The 25,319-nt window shown below is 43.2% G+C and overlaps 1 long non-coding RNA gene across 1 annotated transcript in view; it reads left to right on the top strand.

Moving 5' to 3' along the window:
* The first annotated feature begins 2,977 nt into the window (after positions 1 to 2,977).
* Positions 2,978 to 25,319, top strand: part of LOC122543068 (uncharacterized) — a 42,838-nt gene continuing 20,496 nt past the window's right edge. The window contains exons 1-3 of the long non-coding RNA XR_015754823.1: positions 2,978 to 3,140; positions 3,917 to 4,023; positions 13,382 to 13,466. This is a non-coding gene — a long non-coding RNA (uncharacterized LOC122543068). The remainder of the gene's footprint in view (positions 3,141 to 3,916; positions 4,024 to 13,381; positions 13,467 to 25,319) is intronic.

Here is a 25,319-nt window from a genome sequence, read left to right on the forward strand (position 1 = left end):
CAAATACTGTGTGCAGCTTTTGTCTCTTGAACCAAGGAAGGACGTAAATTAATTGCAAGCTGAAAAAAGGAGGTTTACTGGATTGGTAGCTTAGGGGATGAGCAAATTGCTTTGAGAATAGATTGGGCAGGATGTGGTTGCTTCCACTGCAAATTAAAAGAGTGAAGTGTGACATGGTTGAAATGTATATGACACTGAATGGGCTAGACAAAGTGGGTGTGGAAAGGATGTTTCCTCTTGTGAGTCAGTCCAGAACTTGAAGACACTTCAAAAATAAACGATTGTCCTTTTAGAATAGAAAGAGGTTCTTTTTTCCTTTTTGGAACGTATGTGCGACTTCAGAAATCTCCATCAAAAGATGGTGTCATTGAATATTTTTAAGACAGAATTAGATAGATTCTCCTCGACACTGGGGAGACAGGACGTCAACTCACAGAATGTTTCAGGGAACATCTCAGGGATACACGCATCAAACAACCCTACCGCCCTGTGGCCGACCACTACAACTCCCCCTCCCACTCACCCAGGGACATGCAAGTCCTGGGCTGCCTCCACCGCCAAATCCAGGCCACCCAACAACTAGACGAAGAATGCCTCATCTTTTGCCTTGGGACCCTTCAACCACAAGCATAAACTTCACTAGTTTCCTAATCTCCTCTCCCCCCACCTCATCCCAGATCCAACCCTCCAACTCAGCACTGCCCGCTTGAACTGTCCTACCTTTTCACCTTCCTTCCCACCTATCCGCTCCACCCTCCCCATCGACCTGTCACTATCACCCCAACGACCTTCCTCCATCCCCACTTTCCTATTTATCTCTCAGCCCCCTTTATCCTGACACCCCAAATTCCTGATGATGGGTCCTGCCCAATATGTCGGCGTTCCTGCTCCTCGGAAGCTGCTTGAACTTCTGTCCTTTTCCAGTGCCATACTTTTTGACTTGGAATCTTGTTAGGCAGGCGAATTAAAGGTTGTCTGGAGTAGTTGAGAACGTGAATACATTTGAAACTAAACAGACAGGATCTTATTGAAAGGCGAAGTAAGCATGGTGTGGGGGTGGGGTTGTGTTGCCGGCGAGGCGAATGCTCTGCTTTTCTGACTTCTATGTTCGTAATACAGGCTTTGGGGAGTCAGGAGTTGTTTGCCATGTATACTTGATTTACTCTCGCAATCAAAGTACATAGTTTAGTTCAATTTCTGGTGTTACAACCGGTCCGTGGGTGAGGTTGCCCAACTTATTGATTTTCTTGTCAGGTTACACCCCCAAAACATGAAGTGAGGAAAAATGGACTGGCTCCACTCCACTCTTCACCTGCCCCCTCACTTGGTTGCATCAAGGATAAATTTCAGAGGATCCCTTGGTTTGTGGAAAGTTTTCTTCTGGACCAAATTAATTTGTTTTAAAAGGCGCCAACTGAACTGGGCTTTCTTGAGTTAATAAGAGTGGCATTTTTAGTTAATACAGATGAGAAGAAATAATAAATTTTATAAATAAGAGCGCAGATATGTATGGATTAGAAATGAAAAGTAATTACGAATAAATAAAATAGGTTATCAAACATAGAGATCACTCTTTGGGATGTTTGTCATGAGTAGATAGTGAAACCTTCATAATTGAGCAGTTATCAGGTTGAAAATGGAACATTCACAGTTAAGCACTTGATATGACATTCTTCGCTTTGCCGAAATTCACCTGTCCTTTTTAGTTTCAAACTGGTTTCCTAACCAGCTCCCAGCGCTCAGACTGAGGACAACATGCAATGATGATTGGACTGTTCTTCACCTTTGACTTTTATAGCACACCAGCGTTTGAACGAAGGCTCGTCCCCATGAGGACCTCCATTACACCAGCGCACTTAAGCACCTCAGCCCACGATCTCTCACAGACAGTGCTGAAACTTGCTTTTAACTCTCATCCCTGTGCCTTGTTGAAAGGAGAAAACACAAGCATATATGTCATGCAGATTCCTGTCTTTTCTCTCATCGTGTTCACAGGCTGAGATGCATAAAGAACATAGTCCCATTTGTAATACGATTCTCTCTTTGAAACTTTCTTGATACCTTCAGGTATGACATTCTAGAATTCCTATTTAGATAGCCATTGGATGTACATTCAGCATAAACGTTTGGCTGTATCAATCCTCTTTTAAAAATAAACCAAATGTTTTAATTAAAGGTTAAGCCCTCAGCTGATTCAGGGTTCTGATCTGTGATCATAACATTGTACAATGGTAATCCTGCCTCCTTGTCCCTGCCCTAATGTGCAGGGTGTTGGTGGTGGGGGATTCGGTGATGCTTATGCCAATGAGTGTGATGGGAAGACATTGTGTTTGAGATGGTCAGTGCCTGGCTCTTACATAGTGCACATCAGCCCAAGTTTGGATAGTGTCCAGGCAGGAGAAAGTGAGGTCTGCAGATGCTGGAGATCAAAGTTGAAACTTTATTGCTGGAACAGCACAGCAGGTCAGGCAGCATCCAGGGAACAGGAGATTCGACGTTTCGGGCACAGGCCCTTCTTCAGGAATGAGGAAGAAGGGCCTGTGCCCGAAACGTCGAATCTCCTGTTCCCTGGATGCTGCCTGACCTGCTGTGCTGTTCCAGCAATAAAGTTTCAACTAGTGTCCAGGCATTAATGCATACATATGTGGGATACAGATGTCACGAATGGTGCAATCATCAGCAAACTTTGTGACTTCTGATGTAATGACCTGAGACTAAGTTGATTTTTGTGTAATAATGTCAACCAAGTTCTTTTAGCTTTTAGTAATACTAACCAATAAAGAATTTTCCCATTGATTCCCATTGCCTGTAGCTCCTTGGTCAAATGCCGGATTGATATAATGTCATTATTCTACGATAAATAAGCATTGTAAAGATGCTTTTAAGAGAATAAGTATCTCAAATATCAGCAAGATAGATGTGCTTGATTCTTGTTGTAAAATGTATCGGTCCTTGTGATTTCCCCTCCTAGGTGTAATAGCCAGTTGACACTGCCACTCACAGCGGCTGCATGTGCTTCCTCTTGAATTGGAGTTGACATTAATTTGCGGCTCCATGGAAAGCCCCTGTGGAGTCCAGTTTGTGGACCAGTATTCGACACTGAGCCAAACGCTTTCACACCTTCCACTCTTCCATCACAGGTGAGATGCAGCACAGTGGCTTTCTTCAAGTACATTGCCGTGCGGTCAATCTTGATCTGCAATTCTGCACATTTAATGCTGACAGATATTCTGAGCTGTCAGTCGCTCACTTCTCATATTCAGTGGATCAGGGGTCTCTGTTGAATTAATTCTACGCCCAACCCAGAGCCGGTGAAGCTGTTTCCAATTCCCTCACTGACAGCCAGCTGAAGCCAGCAAATTTTGCATGATCCGATAATTGGGTCTAATGCCTTCAGCTCTGTGTGCCTTTGTCTTTTGCCAGAATGCACGTGTAAATGTATGATCAAAAGAACAGTTAAAAGTTTGATTTCATTTTACTGTAAGTAAACTTAGTCTTTTTGAGATACAGAAACCAAAAAAATACCTTGCTGGAAACTTTTGACCAAAACCACCAGGCATATTATGGCTGATCATTTGGTGGTTTCATTGCCAGTATTCTGAATAATAAAGGAAAGCTTTGTTCTAAATTGGGTATTTTTTAAATGTGCGGTTAATGCTGTTCCTGTACAGAAACATAAAGGAATCTTTCACAGTCAACTTGAGCTGAATGTCAGCTCATGCTCTGCTGACTGTGCTGGCACAGTCACACTTTTATTCCTCAGATCTATCCCTTGCTGTTTTCTATGTGTCAATCAGGCAGACTTTCACGAAACTCTTTACATTAGCGTTCTGGCTGCAGTAAATAAGGTTATGGACATTGGATAAGATAGCAAACTGACTTGCATTTGCATTTATGACATTATTTCACTCCAAAGTATTTTACAGCCAATTAAGTATTTTTGAAGTGAACTAAGTTACTTTTGGAGGAAACACACAGCAGACAATTGGTGTACAATGGGCTTCAGCAAGTGGCAATGAAATTGTGAGTACTTGTTTTTTTCGGTGTTGTACTTTGGTTTAGCATTGGCTCGGACATCAAGTGAACTGCTGAATTCTTCTTTTTATAGTGCCTTGCGATCATGTAATATGCCTTGAGAGTACAAGTGTGACATTGGTATGGCAACACATCTGAAAGTCATTTTCTCTGACAATGCATCTTTGCTTCAGGGCTGCACTTGTGTAACAACCTAGCTTTTATGTGCAAGTCATTGGATTTAGGCTTGAGCCTCCAATCTTCAGAATCTTCATAGAGTCACAGAGATGTACAGCATGGAAACAGACCCTTCAGTCTAACTCGTCCATGCCGACCAGATATCCTAAATAAATCTAGTCCCATTTGCCAGAAGTTGGCTCATATCACTCTAAACTCTTCTTATTCATATACCCATCCAGATGCTTTTTAAATGTTGTAATTGTACCAGCCTCCACTGCTTTCTCTGGCAGCTCATTCCATACACATACCACACTTTGCGTAAAAAAAGTTTCCCCTCAGGTCCCTTTTAAATCTTTTCCTCTCACCATAAATCAATGCCCTCTCATATTGGACTCCCCCACGCCGTCAAAAAGATCCATGTTCATGTCCCTCATGATTTCACAAATCTCTAAAAGGTCACCCCTCAGCCTCTGACGCTCCAGGGAAAATAGCCCCAGCCTATTCAGCCTCTCACTATTGCTCAAATCCTGCAACCCTGGCAACATCTTTGTAAATCTTTTCTGAAACCTTTCAAGTTTCACAACATCGTTCCAATAGCAGGGAGACCAGAATTGCACACAGTATCCCATGAGTCAACTTTGATACTTAACTCTAAGCAAATTTGGCACCCCAAAATAAAATTCTGCTCTTTCCCTACTTCCACTTCAGCAACTGCTGATTAGCTTGACTAGTTCCATGTGGATCGTCTCACCATCCATATCTCGCCTGACTATCCATTATTCTTTTTGAGTCTTAGTATTATGCATTGTTGTGTCTCTTTGAGCCTGGCCAGGTTTGCAGTTGATCACATTCATCTTCCAAGAGTAACAAGAGGCTTAGCTGTCCATCACAGGAGCTGAATCACAGAAAGGTTGAAAACAGGAACAGGAGTAGGCAATTCAGCCTTTTGAGCCTGCTCTGCCATTAACTATGATCATGGTCGATCATCAAACTTGAGTACCTTGTTCCTGCTTTCTCCCCATATCCTTGCATTCCTTTTACCTAAAAACTATACCTGTCACCTTCTTGAAAACATTCAATGTTCGGGCTCAACTGCTTTCTGTAGTAGAGAATTTCACAGGCTCATCCCTTGCTATTTGAAGATATTTCTCCTCATTTCAGTCCAAAATGACCTATTCTGGATCCTTAACCAATGACCCCTGGTCTGGACTCCCCATTCATTGGGAAACTCCTTCATGCATTCATTCTGTCTAGTCCTGTTTGATTTTTATTAGGTTTCTATGAGATCATCTCCTTATTCTTCTCAGCGCGAGTGAATGTCGTACTGACCAATCCAGTTCCAGTCTCTCTTCATACGCAAGTCCTGCAATCCCAAGAATCAGTCTAGCGAACCTCTGTTGTACTGTCTTCGTAGCCAGAACATCCTTACGCAGATGGGGAGACCAAATCTGCAAATGATACCCGAGGTATGGTCTCACCAAGGCCCTGTACGGTTGCAGCAAGACATCCCTGCTACTGTATCCATTCCCTGTCAGTATAAGGCCAACACATTATTTGCCGCCTTCACTGTCTGCTGTACCTGCATGTTTACTTTTAACGGCTGGTGTACAAGAACCCGTTTTAAAATAGTGATGGAAAAGGATCGACCAGATCTAAAAGTTGAAGTCCTAAATTGGAGAAAGGCCAATTTTGACGGTATTAGGCAAGAACTTTCGAAAGCTGATTGGAGGCAGATGTTCACAGGTAAAGGGACGGCTGGAAAATGGGGAGCCTTCAGAAATCCAGAGAAAGTATATTCCTGTCAGGGTGAAAGGAAAGGCTGGTAGGTAAAGGAAATGCTGGATGACTAAAGAAATTGAGGGTTTGGTTAAGAAAAAGAAGGAAGCATATGTCAGATATAGACAGGATAGATCGAGTGAATCCTTAGAAGAGTATAAAGAAAGTAGGAGTATACTTAAGAGGGAAATTAGGAGGGCAAAAAGGGAAATGAGATAGCTTTGGCAAATAGAGTTAAGGAGAATCCAAAGGGTTTTTACAAATATATTAAGGACAAAAGGGTAACTAGGGAGAGAATAGGGCCCCTCAAAGATCAGCAAGGCGGCCTTTGTGTGGAGCCACAGGAGATGGGGGAGAAACTAAATGAATATTTTGCATCTGTATTTACTGTGGAAAAGGATATGGAAGATATAGACTGTAAGGAAATAGATGGTGATATCTTGCAAAATGTCCAAATTACAGAGGAGGAAGTGCTGGATGTCTTGAAACGGTTAAAAGTGGATAAATCCCCAGGACCTGATCAGGTGTACCCGAGAACTCTGTGGGAAGCTGGAGAAGTGATTGCTGGGCCTCTTGCTGAGATATTTGTATCATCGATAGTCACAGGTGAAGTGTCGGAAGATTGGAGGATGGCAAACATGGTGCCACTGTTTAAGAAGGGCGGTAAATACAAGCCAGGGAACTGTAGACCGGTGAGCCTGACCGGTGGGCAAGTTGTTGGAGGGAATCCTGAGGGACAGATGTACATGTATTTGGAAAGGCAAGGACTGATTCAGGATAGTCAACATGGCTTTGTGTGTGGGAAATCATGTCTCACAAACTTGATTGAGTTTTTTGAAGAAGTAACAAAGATTGATGAGGGCAGAGCAGTAGGTGTGATCTATATGGACTTCAGTAAAGGCGTTCGACAAGGTTCCCCATGGGAGACTGGTTAGCAAGCTTAGATCTCATGGAATACAGGGAGAACTAGCCATTTGGATACAGAACTGGCTCAAAGGTAGAAGACAGAGGGTGGTGGTGGAGGTTGTTTTTCAGACTGGAGGCCTGTGAGCAGTGGAGTGCCACAAGGATCGGTGCTGGGCCCTCTACTTTTTGTGCTGAAAATGTGTTGCTGGAAAAGCGCAGCAGGTCAGGCAGCATCCAGGGAACAGGAGAATTGACGTTTCGGGCATAAGCCCTTCTTCAGGAATGAGGAAAGTTTGTCCAGCAGGCTAAGATAAAAGGTAGGGAGGAGGTACTTGGGGGAGGGGCGCGGAAATGTGATAGGTGCAAAGAGGTCAAGGTGAGGGTGATTGGTCAGACTGGGGTGGGGGCGGAGAGGTCAGGAAGAAGATTGCAGGTTAGGAAGGCGGTGCTGAATTCGATGGATTTGACTGAGACAAGGTGGGGGGAGGGGAAATGAGGAAACTGGTGAAATCCGAGTTCATCCCTTGTGGTTGGAGGGTTCCTAGGCGGAAGATGAGGCGCTCTTCCTCCAACCGTCGTGTTGTTGTGGTCTGGCGATGGAGGAGTCCAAAGACCTGCATATCCTTGGTGGAGTGGGAGGGGGAGTTGAAGTGTTGAGCCACAGGGTGGTTGGGTTGGTTGGTCCGGGTGTCCCAGAGGTGTTCTCTGAAACGCTCCGCAAGTAGGCGGCCTGTCTCCCCAATATAGAGGAGGCCACATCGGGTGCAAAGGATGCAATAGATGATATGTGTGGAGGTACAGGTGAATCTGTGGCGGATATGGAAGTTTCCTTTGGGGCCTTGGAGGGAGGTGAGGGGGGAGGTGTGGGCGCAAGTCTTGCACCTCCCGCGGTTGCAGGGGAAGGTGCCGGGAGTGGAGGTTGGGTTGGTGGGGGGTGTGGATCTGACAAGGGAGTCACGGAGGGAGTGGTCTTTACGGAATGCTGATAGGGGAGGGGAGGGAACTATATCCTTGGTGGTGGGGTCCGTTTGGAGGTGGCGGAAATGACGGCGGATGATGCGCTGTACATGGAGATTGGTGGGGTGGTAGGTGAGGACCAGTGGGGTTGTGTCCTGGTGGCGGTTGGAGGGGCGGGGCTCAAGGGCGGAGGAGCGGGAAGTGGAAGAGATGTGGTGGAGGGCATCGTCGACCACGTCGGGGGGGGGAAATTGCGGTCCTTGAAGAAGGAGGCCATCTGGGTTGTACGTTTTTGGAACTGGTCCTCCTGGGAGCAGATGCGGCGGAGATGAAGGAATTGGGAGAATGGGATGGCGTTTTTACAGGGGGCAGGGTGGGAGGAGGTGTAGTCCAGGTAGCTGTGGGAGTCGGTCGGTTTGTAGTAGATGTCCGTGTTGATTCGGTCGCCTGAGATAGAAATAGAAAGGTCGAGGAAGGGGAGGGAGGAATCTGAGACTGTCCAGGTGAACTTGAGGTCGGGGTGGAAGGTGTTGGTGAAGTGGATGAACTGGTCAACCTCCTCGTGGGAGCACGAGGCGGCGCCGATACAGTCATTGATGTAGCGGAGGAAAAGGTGGGGGGTGGGGCCAGTGTGGTTGCGGAAGATGGACTGTTCCACATATCCTACGAAGAGGCAGACATAGCTGGGGCCCATGCGGGTGCCCATGGCTACTCCTTTCGTTTGGAGGGAGTGGGAGGATTGGAAAGAGAAGTTGTTCAGGGTGAGGACCAGTTCAATCAGTCGAAGGAGGGTGTCAGTGGATGGGTACTGGTCGGTACAGCGGGAAAGGAAGAAGCGGAGGGCTTTGAGTCCTTCGTGATGGGGGATGGAGGTGTACAGGGACTGGATGTCCATGGTGAAGATAAGGCGTTGGGGACCGGGGAAGCGAAAATCATGGAGCAGGTGGAGGGCATGGGTGGTGTCCCGAACGTAGGTGGGGAGTTCTTGGACTAAGGGGGACAGGACGGTGTCAAGGTATGCGGAGATGAGTTCGGTGGGGCAGGAGCAGGCGGAGACAATGGGTCGGCCGGGGCAGTCAGGTTTGTGGATTTTGGGCAGGAGGTAGAAGCGGGCGGTGCGGGGTTGTGGGACTATGAGGTTGGAGGCGGTGGATGGGAGATCCCCCTCCCCCAAGTCCCTCCTCCCTACCTTTTATCTTAGCCTGCTGGACAAACTTTCCTCATTCCTGAAGAAGGGCTTATGCCCGAAACGTCGATTCTCCTGTTCATTTGATGCTGCCTGACCTGCTGCGCTTTTCCAGCAACACATTTTCAGCTCTGATCTCCAGCATCTGCAGACCTCACTTTCTCCTCTACCTTTTGTCATTTACATAAATGATTTGGATGCGAGCCTAAGAGGTACAGTTAGTAAGTTTGCAGATGACCTCAAAATTGGAGGTGTCGTGGACAGCCAAGAGGGTTACCTCAGATTACAACAGGATCTGGACCAGATGGGCCAATGGGCTGAGAAGTGCCAGATGGAGTTGAATTCAGATAAATGCAAGGTGCTGCATTTTGGGAAAGCAAATCTTAGCAGGAATTATACACTTAATGATACGGTCCTAGGGAGTGTTGCTGAACAAAGCGACTTTGGAGTGCAGGTTCATAGCTCCTTGAAAGTGGAATCGCAGGTAGATAGGATAGTGAAGAAGGTGTTTGGTATGCTTTCCTTTATTGGTCAGAGTATTGAGTAGAGGAGTTAGGAGGTCAAGTTGCGGCTGTACAGGACACTGGTTAGGCCACTGTTGGAATATTGCGTGCAATTCTGGTCTCCTTCCTATCAGAAAGATGTTGTGAAACTTGAAAGGGTTCAGAAAAGATTTACAAGGATATTGCCAGGGTTGCAGCATCTGAGCTACAGGGAGAGGCTGAACAGGCTGGGGCTGTTTTCCCTGGAGCGTCGGAGGCTGAGGGGTGACCTTCTGCAGGTTTACAAAATTATGAGGGGCATGGATAGGATAAATAGGCAAAGTCTTTTCCCTGGGGTTGGGGAGTCCAGAACTAGAGGGCATAGGTTTAGGGTGAGAGGGGAAAGATATGAAAGAGACCTAAGGGGCAACCTTTTCACGCAGAGGGTGGTATGTGTATGGAATAAGCTGCCAGAGGATGTGATGGAGGCTGGTACAATTGCAACATTTAAGAGGCATTTGGATGGGTATATGAATAGGAAGGGTTTGGAGGGATATGGGCCGGGTGCTGGCAGGTGGGACTAGATTGGTTTGGGATATCTGGTCGGCATGGATGGATTGGACCAAAGGGTCTGTTTCCATGCTGAACATCTCTATGACGCACAGGTCTCATTCCACCTTGTCTTTTCCCAATCTATCACCATTCACATAATAGTCTTCCTTCCTGTATTTGCTGCCAGAGTGGATAGCCCTACATTTATCCAAATAATATTTGATGTGTCATACCTGTCACTGAACTTGTCCAAATCATATGAAGCATCTCTGCATCCTTCTCACAGCTCAACTTTTCACCCGACTTTGGAGATATTACATTTCGTTCCCTCACCTGGACTCATTAAATATATATCGTGAATAGTTGATCCAGTCCTTGCCGTACCCCATGAGACATTGCCTACCAGTCAGAAAAAGGCCTGTTTACTCCTGCTCTTTGTTGTCTATCTGCCAACAAGTTTTCTGTGCCTGTCAGTACACTACCTCTAAATCCAAATATTTTAATTGTCCACACTAATCTCTTTTGTGGGACTTCCGCTAAAGCCTTTTGAAAGTCCAAATAAATACTGGTTTCCCCCTCAACATGTCTACAAGTTACATTGTCAAAAAAATTCCATAAAATTTGTTAAAGCTGATTTCGCTTTCGTAGATTCATGCTGGCTCTGTCAATTCTGACACTGTTTTTTGAGTGTAAATCTTTAATGATGGACTTCAGCATTTTCCCCATTACTGGTGTCAGGCTGACCAAACTGTAATTCCCTATATATCATTTTTTAAATAGTGGGGTTACTTTAGTTAACCTGTGGTTTATAGAATCTTGAAAGCTGACCACCAGTAACTCGGGGCAGCTAATTCAACACAGCCCATGGATCTGGTATTTTGAGCTCTCACCTGACTAAATATAATATTAAATGGTGTAATCGCTCACTGAACTGTACTAAATGCCTCCTCCATCCAGTTGGTTCAATAGTGGTTCAGTTGGTTGACTAGTTCTGAGCATGCCTTCACTTGCTAACTCACATTGATTTTTAAACTGTTGTTCTTTATCGTTTGAGCTGAAGAAATAAGAACAGAGGAAGGATATTCAGCTCTGCAGACCCGCTATACCATTCACTCACATGTTTCACTTTAGCTAAACATCTCATTTTTCCCATATCCTTTCGACTTCTCTTTCATATCCAAAATTCTAAAATCACCATCTAAAAGACCCTCAATGACTAAGCATGCATAGCCCCTGGAAGAGAGAATTCCAAAGTGAAGAAATTTTTCCTTTTCTCTGTGCTGGATGGTCGGTCCATTGTTTTGAGAATATTTTCTGTGAACGGTACTCCCAATCAGGTGAAACATGCTTTCAGCATCCCAAGACTTGAAAGCATTATTTTTGTTTTACTGAAACCATCTCTTAATCTTGGAAACTTTCAGGAGCATCGGCCTAATCTACTTAATCTCTCCTTCATCAGCATCCTCTGTCATCAAGCTAATATCATTTCATTTGGTAGTTTTATAAAGCTCACCTTTCTCTAGCATTACCAAGTCTGCTGTCATTGTTAAAATGGCTGTTCTAGGGGAGCTTTGTCTGATTCTTGCAGATTGTTGTACTCAAAGAAAACAGTCACCTCACAATTTATAGCACAATAAAAATCCTTTGCATCCAACCCAATGCAAATTCGCTGAAGGCTCGTAAAATCACATCTTTGATATGTATGTAATAGCTAGCTTTCCTAACACACACTCATGATGTTTCACCATCTGTTACTTATTTTTTGCTCTTTCTGTTCAGTGTCTTAGAATGATTTCAGCATTAAAGACATCATGTAAATGCAGATGGTTATTTTAGAAGAAATCTGGTCAGGTTACTTTCGTACTAACATTGGTCGAATTCTTTGATTAGATTATAGCGTGTAACTCTCTCCCTGTCTCCCTGAAGTATTCTCTAATCTATATAAAGAACACTCAGAACTTGTCTATTAGATTCAAGCCACTGAAAGGTGATCTTGCTGTCTTGGAAAAAGTGAATCGGGGTAATTGCTTTCAATTGTACAATGAGATTAGGCAGTTCGACTCGTCTTTATGTACCAGTAAAAGACAACATAGAACTGGTTAGGATGTTGTCACACAAAGAATTACCATCAGAAGGAATGGTATCGTGGTTCGTAGAATCATAGAATCCCTATAGTGTGAAAGCAGGCCGTTTGGCCCATTGAATCCACACTGACTTTCCAAAGAGCATCACACTCAGATCCACCCCTCTCTCCTGTCCCTGCAATCCTCCATTCCCCTTGGACATTTTTGCATGGCCAATCTACCTAACCTGCATATCTTTGGACGGTGGGAGGAAACTGGAGCACCTGGAGGAAACTCCCACAGACACAGGGAGAATGTGCAAACTCCATACGGACATGGTAGAATCCAATCTGGGTCTCTGGCACTGTGAGGCAGCAATGCTAACCACTGAGATACTATGCCACCTCAGTTGAGTAGTTCTGAGCAAAAGAGAATCGAAGAAGTAATTGCATGCTGATTTTAAATCATGGAAGGGTACAGAGGTCATTGTGACTGGCTTATCATTCATTTTTCTGTCAAGTATTTAATCAAGTCTCCCTTGACCATGCAGTTGAACTTGCTTCCTCCAGCCTTTCAAGCAATGTATTTCAGATCACAACTTGCTGTGTAAAAAAACAAAAACTTTCTCATGATGTCTTGGATTCTCACATCGATCATGTGAAATCCATGTTCTCTCATTACTGATTCTTCTAAAAACAGTTTCCCTTATTTACTCTTAACAAAACTGGAACAATTTTGAATGCCTCTTTCAAATCTCCTGTTAATCCCTGCTCAAAGAAGAATAGCCCCAGTTATTCGTCATAATGAGACGGCCATTCTGGATGAATGAATTAAAATTATAAGAATGTTCTTGTTTCTCTAATTACCTTGTAAACATTTGCAGTAAATGATGCCAACCATTTAAATTCTTTGATTGCTTTCCAGCCTGTCACTCAATCCTAGTTATCTCATATTCTTTCCATTCACCATTCCAGTCTGTAACTCACACCTACATATTCATTATTCCATATATAAACCATTCATTTCCAAAACTAGGTTGGAAGAATGTCCCTCCAAATTCACTGAACAAACCAGAATCACTTCAGATATCGTTCATGAAATCTATAAACAGCAGTAGCAAACTGCAGCAGAGAAAGGAACAGCGAACTAGTCCGTGGGTTGGCAAGTGTGTTTAGTATGTTGAATTAGCTTTATATTATTTGTTACCTGTTATGTAAGATATTTTGAATACTGCTCAATAGTTGTTTTCTCTTTTATTTTCACAGTTGATCTCTTTCCACACCAATTATTTTGTCCCATGACCAGCTTGCAAACCTTTGAGAATTTGAATGGAGCCTGTCATCTAAGCCGGTCAGTAATTTTACTTTATCCACTTGATACTGATGCTGTACTGTGGCTTGTTAGAACCAAACAAAAATGATTTTAGGAAAACATAAAAATGCTGGAAGTCACAGCAGGTTAGACACCATCCATGGAGAGACAGCGAGTTAACGTTTCAAGTCTTGATGATTCCAAGATTAAGCTTGCTGTCTTTCTGTGGGTGCTGCCTGACCTGCTGTGATTTCCAAAACTTTTTTGTTTTGAGTGCATATTCCACTATCTGCAGGAATTTGCTTTGAAAAATGATTTTTGGGATTTTGTTCAGGTTCTGTGCAGCTAAAACCACTAAAATGCTGTCAGTGGGGCAGGGAATGGATACAGCAACTATCTTCTGATCCCTCCCATGGGAAGGTCCTGTTCACAACAGAATGGAGTGAGTACAGTTTCACCTAGGCAAAAGTGAGGACTGCAGATGCTGGAGATCGGAGTCAAGATTAGAGTGGTGCTGGAAAAGCAGAGCAGGTCAAGCAGCATCCAAGGAGCTGGAAAATCAACGTTTCGGGCAAAAGCCCTTCAGGAAAGCCTGATGAAGCCTGCTTCTCGGATGCTGCCTGACCTGCTGTGCTTTTCCAGCACCACTCTAATCTGAGTACAGTTTCAGCTTTGGCTGTCTCCCTTCCATACCATTATATCAAAATGTTCAAGAGAGTGATGGTGTATGGTCTGCAAAGTAAACCTTCAAAATTTGCCAGTGGCAGCAAAGTTTAAAAATATGCCAATGAGGTTGACTCCTGTTGGCTGCAAGAGGACAGAAGGTTGCAGAAAACTAATGGATGGATTTATTGCAACAGTGAGGTGATACCTTTTGGCAGATGGGATAGGGAGTTCCCAGACTGAAATCTGGCTTGATATATTTTTCTTTTTGGTTTTAATGAAGCTATCTCTTGCTGCAACATAAGCTTGGTGGTCTTGCAGATTTGGTTTAATTGGCCTATGGATTCAACTCCCAGTGTTGAGATTACGATAGTCCCTTCATGGAGCCTTTATACAATTGAGCTTAAATTTATCAACTTCAGGGATTGAACACAACATGAATGAACTTTTGACTGAATTCCTTAAACTGAGCTTATCTATTTCTTAACAATTCCAATTAACTCCCTTTCTCAGAAGGAAATGTTTTCCACATCCAACTTCAGCCAAGACCCCATAGAGCTGTGTGGAACTGATGTTTTTCTCAAGAAATGTGTATTTCCCCAAAAATCAACTCCTGACTTTTGAAACAGAAGTGTAATGCACAACTGTTTATTTTGTTTCACCCATAAAATTATTGCAATGTAAACAAAAACCCATTACACTCCAGGAAGCTTTCTCTCACTTTGTATTTTAAAAGAATCACCATGGCTGCAATAATATTAAGAAGTTAATGACTAAACCCTTTTAGGCAGACAGAAAACTCATATTTCACTGGTTAAAAATCCAAAATCCAAACTCAAAGTAAATGACATGAACATGTATGTTGATATATTTAAAGCACACACCTTACAGCACACGCTTCAATTCCTACCTTGAAGGACTTTTGTAAAATTTGGTGCAGCCAATCTTTCAAACTCAGATGTATCGAGCAATTGTCAACATCAAAAAAGCTTTTGAAACAAGGTTTTGGGAGGTTTGATGTTTCATGGTTTTGAGGAGCCAGGAAATAAGAACATCGAGTTCATGAGGCTAGAAAATGACATGAATACAGCCAATACGTAAGGAACAAAAGGGAGAAAGACAGTTTATGTGGAGAACAAGAGATAAAGTACATACATTACACAAAACAAGGTATCAGTGAGAGTGAAAGAGTAAGAAACCAACTCATAACAGAGATGAATATTGGAAGGGTAAAAAAAGAAATAGCATCCAGATCCTTAATTTATGTACACTAATATGGAAAGGCTTATACTGTGCTATAAACACCAAGACCTGTCAGTCCAATTAGTCTATGCTGACCAGATATCCCACCTGCCAGCTTTTGGCCTGTATCCCTCTAAACTCTTCCTGTTTGTGGACCCATGCAGATTCCTTTTAAATGTTGTAATTGTTCCAGCCTCCAACACTTCCTCTGGCAGCTCATTCCATGCACTCGCCACCCTCTATGTGAAAATATTGCCCTGTAGGTCCTTTTTAAATTTTTTACCTCTCACCTTAAACCTATGCCATCTTGATTTGAACTCCCTTCACCCTGTGAAAAGACTTTATCTATTTATTCTATCAGTGCCTGTCATGATATTATAAACCACAGAGGTATACAATATAGAAACGGGCCTTTTGGCCCAACTTGACCATGCCAACCAGGTTTCCTAAACTGAACTAATCCCCTAAGTGTGCATTTGGCCTATATCCCTCTAAACCTTTCCTATCCATGCGCCTGTCCAAATGTTGTTATTGTATCCACTTCTACCATTTTCTGTGGCAGCTTGTTCGATATACACACCACGCTGTGTGAAAAAGTCACCTCTCACCTTAAACCAATACCATCTAGTTTTGGACTCCCCTATCCTGGGAAAGTGATCTTGCCTAATCACTTTAGCTATGAACCCCATGATTTTATAAACATCTATAAGGTCATTCTCAGCCTCTCGCGCAGCAGTCAAAGAAGTCCCATCCTATCCAATCTCTCCTTATATCCTTCCATTCTCAGTAATGTCCTTGTAAATCTTTTTTGCACTCTTTTCAGTTGAATAACATCCTTCCTACTGCAGGGAGACCAGAATTGTATGCAGTGCTCCAAATGTGGCCTTACCAATATCTTTTACAGAGGTAACATGACATCCTGACTCCCGTACTCAGTGCTCAGACCGACAAAGGCACGCGTGCCAATTGCCGCTTTCATCCTGTCTTCCTATGACGACACTCTCAAGAAACGATGTACCTGTACCCCTCAGTTTCTCAGCACTCTACCATTAACTGTATGTCCTGTTCTGCTTTGTCGTACCAAAATGCAACAGCGAGGATGGTTGAGAAGGAAATGAGCAAAATCTATCAATTATATTGGCAAACTCTTTTTCTGCACAGTCGTGACAGGGACAAGCTTATGTCCAGCTGTACATCTGAAAAGGTTTTTTATTTCCAGTACTTGCCCTATTCATGTTGTTCACTAAGTTGAGCAATGTTATTTTGGATTTCTTTCTTTATCTCTCTGGCTGATGGATCACTCTTATAATTGACTCGTGGTTGCTCGGAGAGTTGCTTGGACAGCCAGTGTCCAATCTATGTTGAGTTCATTTGATTGAACTCATTTGCTTCCATACGTTAAATGCCAGCTGCATTGATGTCATGCACTGCCACTTTCAGAGGGCTGAGGGAAAATGATCAAAATAAACTGAAATAACTCCACGGGGCTGGTATCCTGTCACCCAGTCACCCTTTATTTACACGTAGAGAGTCCTTGACACTGATCGAGTTCCATCAGAGCCAGCTCTCAGAGTGAACAGAACCCCTGACACTCCTGTTTCTATCTGTCAGCCAGGGCTCCCTGATTGAATCAGCCTGAATCAGGGAGCTTAGATTCTGTGAGGTTCACCTTGCTGACTTTGTTACACTCATTACACAAACAAGTGTTTTCACAGAGATTGGCATCAGAAAGACGACTTCTTGACTCTGTCTCAATTAGTAGACAAGACTTAGAAAACCCACACACCTGATGGGCCTGCCTTTTGAATGTGGTGTGTGTGTGCGTACGTACGTGTACACACACACACACATTTACGGCTTCACGCTGAAGGCAGTTTCAAAAAGCATCTGATCAATTCTTAGCTCAAGAGATGTCCTGAGCTGTCATTTTTTGCAATCAGCTAAAGGCTTTATTCAGTGCAGCAGTTCTCTGGAGGGAAGGAAACACAATGAAATTCAAAACATCAGGCAGAATCTTTTAAATTTCCCCCTCCCCCACCGACCACCTAATTGGAAGCACTTCCATTTTCAGAAGCTCCTTGTTTCACTGAGTGTTCGGAAAATCATCTTGTCCAGATTTGGACTCCTGCCATCGGAAAATCTCAGGAGGGAAGCAAAGTTAAATCTAAATGAGTTCCACTTCCTCATCCTCCCTTCACAACATAAATGTTTGACCTCTATTCAGCAGCCTACTCTGTGTTATGAAGTAAAATCCATAAAGTGAAATAATCAAATTGATATTTATTACCATGTATAAACTACCTCCTACATAAACCATTTTCTCCATGACAGATTGTTGAATTCATTTCTCCTTCTTTGGGGAGCGAGAAAATTCCAGCCTCATTTTTGCCTAAATAGTGTTCTATCCTTCCCCAGTGAACCTTCAAACACTACTCAATTAATCCACTGCTCCTTTAACTGAAAATCTGAAGTGGTTAAACTGATGCCCTCCTGCAAACATGCACTGTACATTGCAATATTTGGAAATAAAAGCTAATTGTTCACCATAATATAACCTGAAATAGAAAGTTTGGTACATCAGAACAGGGGGACAACCCCAGAGTTTATCACACCATGCAGTTTGAACAGGACTGAACCGTAACCTAATTCCAAATGTTAGGACACAGCAGTGATCCCTTCTGTTAATTAAACCAAACACCCAGAAAAGCTCACCTCATCTCGTATTCTGTTAAAATATGAGTGGCAGAGAACTCCCAAATTTCACTATTTAAAGACAATAATATCAATTTATTCTTTAACTCTAAAAGTGAACATTAAACAACAACTATTCACAAGCCTCAGCCCCTCCTTTCTCAAAACTGCTTATTACCTGCCTCCAACTCTATAACAAATTACTGTTCCAATAATTCACTTATTAAAATTACATGACCTTAATTTTGAAACTACCCAGCCTTTGGTGTCTTTCTTCAGGCTGAGGATCTCCCTGGGTCGTTGTCTTTTTTTTCATTGCCAACGTTTCATGTGAAAAGGTAGCTTTGATAAAGAGTGTTTTCTAATTTCTTCTGTCTCCAATTTTCAAAATGCCTGCATTTTTTCCCCAACATGGGATCATCTGTGATTTTTGTGATGATTTGTAGCTCAGGTTGTGATTCAGATTGTAAGTCTACTCGCTGAGCTGGAAGATTTGTTCTCAGACATTTCATCAGTGAGCTTCCGTTAAAGTGCTGGTGTCTGTCCCACTTTCTATTTGTGTCTTGGTCTGTTGTGTTGGGTGATACTGCTTCTGATTCTTTTGCTGGGAGGTTGGTAAATGAGGGCCAAATCAATGTGTTTGTTGATGGAGTTCTGGTTTAAACGCCAGGCCTCTAGGAATTCCTGTGTGTGTCTTTGTTTCACAGGATGCATGTATTGTCCTAGTTGAATTTGTGTCTTCCTTCATCTATGTAAGGATATTAGTGATAGTTGGTTGTGTCCTTTGGTGGCTAGTTGGTGCTGGTTTATCCTGGTGGCTAGTTTCCTGCCAGTTTGTCCAATGTAATGTTTGATGCAGTCCTTACAGAGTCTTGCATATGACGTTCGTTCTGGTGGTCCTTTAAATTCATCAGAACTGTTTAAGTAGATTGGTAGGTTTGCGTGCAACCATGATGTCTCAGGGCTGGAGTAGTCTGGTTGTCATCTCTGAGATGCCTTTAATGTATGGTAGTGTGGGTAGAGTCTCTGGGTGTTGTGTCGTCTTGTTTAGATTTGTTGTGTAAGAATCAGCAGACTGTACACATCGGGTACCTGTTGTTCTTGAATACATTGTATAGAGGTGTTTTCTTCCGCATCTCATAGTTCGTGGGTGCTGCAGTATGTTGTGGCTCGTTTAAATAATGTCCTGATACAGTTCCATTTGTGGGTGTTAGGATGATTGCTGCTGTGGTTGAGTAACTGGTCTGTGTGTCACTCTCCTATAGATGCTGGTCTGCAACTCTCCATTGGCTTTTCATTCTACTGTGACATCTAAGAAAGGGAGTCTATTGTTTCTGTTTGTCTTTGGTGAACTTTATAACAGTAAGCATGTTGTTTATGTGTTTGTAGATTTCTTCTCATTTGTTTGACATTTGTAATGACAAAGGTGTCATCCACAGAGCGGATCCAAACTAGGGCTGGATCCTGGGGAGGGCTGCTTGTTCCAACATCTGCATTACTGCTTCTGCCAAGAATCCTGATATTGATGATCCCATGGGTGTACCGTCGGTTTGTTTGTCAGTCGTGTCGTTGAAGGTGAAGTGGGTTGTGAGGCACAGCTCTAGTTGCTTGAGGGTGCTCGCCTTGCTGAAGTAGTTGATGCTGTCTGGTGTTTGTGTCCTTGGTCCGTCTCGTAGTGCAGCCAGTGTTTCTTGAGCTAGGGTGTTGTTTATTGATGCGAATAGGGCCGTCACATGGAAGGAAACGATAGCCTTATTGTCCTCTACCTTGGTGTCTTTGATGTTCAGGAATTCATGGGTGGAGTGGATAGACTGGCGTGAGTCTTCGGATAGGTATTTCAGTTTGCATTGAGGCTGCTTTGCTAGTCTGTGTGTTGGTATGCCGGGAAGTGAGACTATGAGTCTGAGGGATGCCCCTGGTTTGTGTACCATTGGTAATCCTTCGAAACGGGGTGTGTTGGATTCTTACACAGCAATCCGAAACAAGAAGACACAAGACACCCAGAGACTCTAGCCACACTACCATACATTAAAGACATCTCGGAGACTATGACCAGACTACTCCGACCCATGAGACATCATGGTAGCCCACACATCTACCAACACGTTGAAACAGCTCTTGATCAGGACCCTGTACAACAACCAGCAGAACGAACGTCATGTACCACAGACCCTGTAAGGACTGCAACAGACATTATATTGGACAGACTGGCAGGAAATTAGCCACCAGATATATGAGCACCAACTAGACACCAACAAGGACACAGGCGATGAGAGACAGCAGTTCGACTGGGACAACATATCCATCCTGCGACAGGCTAAACAAAGACACACACTAGAATTCCTCAAGGCCTGGCATTCAAACTGTAACTCCATCAACAAACACATCGACTCGGACCCCATTCACCAATCTCTTAGAAAATGATCCAGAAGTAATGTCACCCACCACAAGGCACAGAAATAGAAAGTGGGACAGAACTTCAGTGGAAGCTCACTGATGATGCTACCGAGCACGGTGATGAAACATCTGAGAACAAATCTTCCAGCTCAGTGAGCAAACTTACAACTTGATTGGGTTGTCTCATTGGTTTGATGTTGGCAAAAATATAAATGCAAATTCAGTTGGGTTTTAGTATCCTCGGGCATGGTTCAATTCGAATTGTTGTCAAACAGCAACCAACTCAGGTATCCATTTCACAGCCAAATGTTACATATTTTCAAATTTCCACTACACTCTGATAATGAAATCTAGTCATATCACACAGGTGCTTGTGAGCTCTCAGTTCAGAACAGCATTCACACTTTCTTAAAGGTACAGTACATGCCTTCAATTTTGTAACACAGATCTTTACCTCCATATTGTCTACTCTTGTTGTTCAGAAGAAGTCCATCAGTTTCATGTTTAAAATTATCAGCAGTTCCACTGTCTAGCACCATTTGCAGATGTTTACAAGTTGGTTGATTTGGTTACCCTTTGTAATCTGAGGCTGAATATGGAATACCAGAAAAAAGGAACAGGAGGAAACCATTCAACCCCTTGAGTCCTGTTCTGCCACCCAATGAGATGCTATCTGGTCTGTGCCTTAGCAATAGCCATCTGCCTTGGTGACTGATCTTCGCTGGTGAAAATCTGGCAATCTCAGCTTTGAAATTTTCAAGTGGTTTCATATCTTGTGGTTCTAATGGAAGAATTTCACATTTTGACCAACCTATGATATGTGGCAAGTTTTATCCCTATTGCATGTGTTTCCGCAGAAACAGTTAGTGATCAAAAATCAGCTCGAGTTCCTTTATTCTGCAATTTGTGCTTGTGGGCGAGGTTGCAACCAACTGGATTACCCACCTATCCACATGCCATTCAGCCCAGCACTGAATAAATAGCCAGCAGTCACTCTGGATTCACACATGTGGATTGATTGCTTGACTAAGTTGCTGAATCACATCTGATGCTCTGATCTGTACTTGCAGGTCAGAACCTTTGGTACAAATGTGAAGTAAATCATAACATGTTCTCCATGTGGGAATTGTGGACTTATTGGGCTGAAGAACCTGTTGCCACACTGCAGGGATTCAATTAAAAAAAGTGAATCAGAGCTGATGAAAAACAAAAGCAAGAGTAGGTAATTTGAGGGAGCACATCCTTCTCAATTACATTTGAAAAATTTAATTACACTGTAAATTCTCAAACAACGCCTGCCAAATAAATTATTTTTTTACTGGAGAAACATAATATTAAGTGCAGAATCCTGATACTGTTCTGACTAAATGATTGAAATGACAAGAAAGACAGATGCTCAAGGTTTTGCTATTGAAACAATCCACTATGCACACTGACAAAGAACTCCTTCTTCCAGTCCTGTGATTGGAAATGTTTACACTGGCTTTCTCATGGTCCACATGATGCACTGTAGAATCTCAGAACAACAAGAGCTTGCAGTCATATCACTCCTGTAACATCACACAATGTCCTAGATGCTTAGCAGCATGCAATGAAACAAAATTCGCCTCAGAATGAAAAGTGTTCCAATCCAGTTCCTTTCATTCCACGATCAAGCACAATAAAGCTGCAGGAACAAGTCCACATTGATTTCTCTTTAGTGGAAGGGAAGTACCTGGTCTTGTTTGATAACTATAGCAAGTGGATAAATGCTGACTCCATGCCCAAAACCACAAGTGCCAAAACAATTGTGGTTTTGAGAGAATTTTTTTGCAATTCAGGGGCTGCCAGGGGTGTTGGTCTCTGATAAGGATCCAGTTTATGTCAGAAGAGTATGTGAAATACTTCTAAGTAGGAATGGAATCAAACAGATGAAGACCACCACATCACCCAGCACTGAATATTAAATCACAGCTCAGTTCACCCTTTCAACTAGATGTACTACACTGGCCTGTAAGTGGCAGTACTTTGAAGAATAGCATATTTATTCCCAGAACCAAGATCCCTGAAAGACATTAAATGCTCATTGTCATACGGCTGTTTGTATGATCTTATTATACTTGAGCTGTATATTTCTGTCATTCAAAGTGCATTTCCCTTCAATTTAATTAATTGGCTTAAAGCATTCTTGGACATCTTGAGATCATGAAAGGGCTCTATCAATGATTTGTTGACATGCACTTCTTTGAGTTTAGGAAGTTGAGGGGTGATCTAAATGAGGGATTTAAGGGGTTTCTATTTACTGTGGTGGATGGAATCCAGTTCAAAAAGGTATAATCCTCATTAGATCTCAGCCATTTTGGAGTGAAATCAGAAAGCACTTTTACCAGGAGACAGTAGTTGACATTTGGAACTCTGCCTGAAAATGCTGTTGTGCAGGAAAAAAAAGTTATTTTTAATGTTAATAAATTATCTGATAAAGTTATCAAGGAAGAGTGAGATAATTGCACAGACGCTGGTATCCCATCACCAAGTCGCTCTTTATTTATGTATGCACAGTACATGGGTTCTCACTAGCCAGCTCAGAGCCAGTCTGTAGAGCGAGGAGCCCTTCTGAATCTCCTGTTTGTATGTCCACCAGGGCTGCATGATTGGCCCAGGATAACAGCCCCAATTGAGGAACTCATACTCAACATGATCCACCTGGATCTCATTCCACCGGATGCAGATCGGGCATATTGACATGTACCGAATTGTAAATACGTCATAGAGGTGTACAGTACAGCACAGAAATAGACCCTTCGATCCAACCCATCCATGCCTACCAGATATCCCAACCCAATCTAGTCCCACCAGCCAGCACCCGGCCCATATCCCTCCAAACCCTTCCTAATCATGCATCCGTCCAAATGCCTTTTAAAAGTTGCGATTGTACCAGCCTCCACCACTTCCTCTGGCAGCTCATTCCATACACATACCACCCTCTGCGTGAAAAAGTTGCCCCTTAGATCTGTTTTATATCTTTCCCCTTTCACCCTAATCCTATGCCCTCTAGTTCTGGACTCCCCGACCCCAGGGAAAAGGATTTGCCTGTTTACCCTATCCATGCGCTTCATGATTTTAAACCTCTATTAGGTCACCCCTCAGCCTCCGACGCTCCAGGAAAAACGGCCCCAGCCTGTTCAGCCTCTCCCGATAGCTGAAATCCTTCAACCCTGGCAACATACTTGTAAACCTTTTCTGAACACTTTCAAGTTTCACGACATCTTTCCGAGAGGAAGGAGACCAGAATTTCACCCAATATTCCTACACTGGCCTAACCAACGTCCTGTACAGCCGTAACATGACCTCCCAACTCCTGTACTCAATGCTCTGGCCAATAAAGGAAAGCATACCAAACGCCATCTTCACTATCCTATCTACCTGCGACTCCACTTTCAAGGAGCTATGAACCTGCACTCCAAGGTCTCTGTTCAGCAATACTCCCTATGAACTTACCATTATGAGTCCTGCTAAGATTTGCTTTCCCAAAATGCAGCATCTCGCATTTATCTGAATTAAACTCCATCTGCCACTTCTCAGCCCATTGGCCCATCTGATCAAGATCCTGCTGTAATCTGAGGTAACCTTTTTCGCTGTCCACTACACCTCCAATTTTGGGGTCACCTGCAAACTTACTAAGTATATCTCTTATCCTCGCATCCAAATCATTTATATAAATGATGAAAAGAAGTGGACCCAGCACCGATCCTTGTGGCACTCCACTGGTCATAGGCCTCCAGTCTGAAAAACAACCCTCCACCATCACCCTCTGTCTTCTGCTTTTGAGCCAGTTCTGTACTCAAATGGCTAGTTCTCTCTGTATTCTGTGAGATCTAACCTTGCTACCCAGTGTCCCATGGGGAACCTTGTCAAACGCCTTACTAAGTCCATATAGATCACACCTACCGCTTTGCCCTCATCAATCCTCTTTGAAGTTTGTGAGACATGATTTCCCACGCACAAATCCATGTTGACTATCCCTAATCAGTCCTTGCCTATCCAAATACATGTACATCCTGTCCCTCAGGATTCCCTCCAACAACTTGCCCACCACCGACGCCAGGCTCACTGGTTTATAGTTCCCTGGCTTGTCCTTAGTACCTTTCCTAAACAGTGGCACTATGTTTGCCAACCTCCAGTCTTCTGGCACCTCACCTGTGACTACCGATAATAGAAATATTTCAGTAAGAGGTCCAGCAATCACTTCCCAAGCCTCCCACAGAGTTCTAGGTTATACCTGATCAGGATTTGGGGCTTTATCCATCTTTATGCATTTCAAGACATTCAGCACTTCCTCTTTTGTAATATGGACATTTTTCAAGATGTAACCATCTATTTCCCTACATCCTATATCTTCCATATCTTTTTTCACAGTAAATACTGATGCAAAATACTCGTTTAGTATTTCCCCTGTTTTCTGCAGCTTCACACAGGGCTGCCTTATTGATCTTTGAGGGGCCCTATCCTCTTCTGGGTTACTCCTTTGTCCTTAATGTATTTGTAAAAACCCTTTGGATTTTTCTTAACTCTTTTTGCCAAAACTATCTCATGTCCCCTTTTTGCCCTCCTGATCTCTGTCTTAAGTATACTCCTTCTGTCTTTATACTCTTCTAAGGATTCACTTGATCTATCCTGTCTATACCTTATATATGCTTCCTTCTTTTTCTTAACCAAACCCTCAATTTCTTTAGTCATCCAGCATTCCCTATACCTACCAGCCTTTCCTTTCACCCTGACAGGAATATATTTTCTCTGGATTCTCGTTATCTCATTTCTGAAGGCTTCCCATTTTCCAGCTGTCCCTTTACCTCCGAACGTCTACCTCCAATCAGCTTTCGAAAGTTCTTGCCTAATACCATCAAAATTGGCCTTTCTCCA

The sequence above is a fragment of the Chiloscyllium plagiosum genome, unplaced genomic scaffold, assembly GCF_037043375.1.
Source record: "Chiloscyllium plagiosum isolate Xiang-an unplaced genomic scaffold, Cpla_swu_hap1 HiC_scaffold_48, whole genome shotgun sequence".
In the NCBI taxonomy this organism is placed as follows: Eukaryota; Metazoa; Chordata; class Chondrichthyes; order Orectolobiformes; family Hemiscylliidae; genus Chiloscyllium; species Chiloscyllium plagiosum.